This window comes from Hyperoodon ampullatus (assembly GCF_949752795.1).
Source record: "Hyperoodon ampullatus genome assembly, chromosome: 14".
NCBI lineage: Eukaryota > Metazoa > Chordata > Mammalia > Artiodactyla > Ziphiidae > Hyperoodon > Hyperoodon ampullatus.
Window position 1 is genome coordinate 79,322,736 of NC_136927.1, and position 2,285 is coordinate 79,325,020.

The window sequence follows — 2,285 nt, forward strand, 5'->3', positions numbered from 1 at the left end:
TGGCGAGCAGGGGCTACTCTTTGTTGCAGTGCGCTGGCTTCTCTCATTGCGGTGGCTTCTCTCGTTTTGGAGCATGGGCTCTAGATGCGTGAGTTTCAGTAGTTGTGGCACGCAGCCTCAATAGTTGTGGCTCTCAGGCTCTAGAGTGCAGGCTCAGTAGTTGTGGCGTGTGGGCTTAGTTGCTCGGAGGCATGTGAGATCTTCCTGGACCAAGGCTCGAACCCGTGTCCCCTGCAATGGCAGGCAGATTCTTAACCACGGGGCCACCAGGGAAGCCCCGAACCTCACTCTTTTTAATGCTAACTAATATTCCATTCTTTGGAAATACCATTATTTATTAACAAGGCATTGTAATCCTCACTTTGCCATTTACTAGCTGTCTGCCTTTAAGAAATTTATTTAGTTAGGTCAGGAGAAGAGGAAGTAACATTCTAGGTAGAAGAAATGTATGTGAAAGATATTAAGGTAAGAAATGTGGAATTTCCTGGAGTGGTTAGGACTCGTCACTTTCACTGCTGGGGCCCTGGTTCAATCCCTGGTTGGGGAAACTAAGATCCTGCAAGCTGCAAGTCGTGGCCAAAAAAAAGGTAAGAAATGTATGTGTAAAGGTATTGGTTCATTGAAGGATAGAACAAAGATTAGCACATTGGGACTTAGTGCATGAGGACATGGATAGTAGATGAGATGAGAGGGAGTCGGAGCTCGGTCACGTGGAGCCGTCAAGAAGCTTTTAACTAAGGGTGTAACATGGTGACATTTGAGTGTTCAAAATTTATGTGAAGAATGGCCTAGAAGAATGGCCTATTTATATACAAAAGTGGGCAGGGGTAGGAGAATAATTTTTTACCTTGGTTATCTTTCATTTATTTGTTCTTTATGGAAAACTCCTCTAGAACCAAGACTAATGTTACAAATATTTGCTTTTTATCTTGTTACCTGTGAAGACTTTGCTTATTTCTGGATGACTTGTTGAAAGAAATCACCAAAACTGAAAGGCACATGGACGTATAAACACCCAATGAAGTGACTTCTCCAAAGAAAGAAAAGAATAGGCTCTTTAAAAGGGAATTTGAAGGCAAACCTTACCAGACCTTCTTAGCATAAGATCATTATCACATTTTCTTTTTTAAAGCTTTTTATTTAGAAATAATTTGACTTTAAACATTGCAAAAGTAGCACACAGATTTCCCAGGGTATATCTCTCCCCAGATTCTCCAAATGTTAACTTCTTACATAAACATAGTATAATGGTCTAAACAAAAATTAAAATGGATTCAGTACTAACCTATAGATCTTATTAGAAATTCCAAACTGCCCTAGTATGCTCTTTTTCTGGTTCAAGATACAATCCAAGCGGTCGCATTGAATTTAGTTGTCCTGTCTCTTTAGATTCCTCCAATCTGGATCAGTTTTTCAGTCCTTTTTTTTGTCTTTCATGATCTTAATATTTGTGAAGAGTACCAGACCGTTGTTTTGTAGAATGCCCCTCAGTTTGGGTTTGTCTGAAGATTTCTCTTGTTTAGACGAGTGTTGTGCATTATTGGGGAGGATTCCACAGAACTGTGTCCTTCTAACTGTATCATTTCAGAAGGTATGTGATGTTAAAATGTCTTATTATAATAAGACATTATAATATTGGTGAGGTTAACTTTGATCACTCAGTTAAAGTGGTGTCTGCCAAGTTTCTCCACCATAATGTTCCTATTTTTCCTTTTGTAATTAACAAGTATCTTATACACATATACTGTGAAACTACATAAATATTCTCTATTAATTTCCTATTCCTGGTGTAACAAATTACCACAAGTTTAGTGGCTTTAAACAACATGGATTTATGGTCTCACTGTTCTATAGGTTAGAGTGTGAAATGTGTTTCACTGGGATAAAATCAAGGTGTTGGCAGGGCAGTGTTCCCTTCTGGAGGCTCTAGGGGAGAATCTGTTTTTCCTGCCTTTTCTAGTTTCTAGAGTCTGCTCGTATTTCTTGGCTTGTGGCTTCTTCAATTTTCAAAGTCAACAATGGCTCATTAAGTTTTCCTTACACTGCATCACTTTGTCTATTCTGTCCCCCTCTTCCACTTTTAAGTAACCTTGTGATTACATTGGGCCCTACCAGGTAATCCAGCATAATAGCCCTATTTTAAAGCCAGGTGCTTAGTAATCTTAATTCCATCTGCAGCTTAAATTCTCCCTTGCTAAGTAGCACAACATATTCACAGGTTTCTGGGATTAGGACATGGATATCTTTGGGACCATTATTCTGCTTACCACAATTCCATTCTTCAT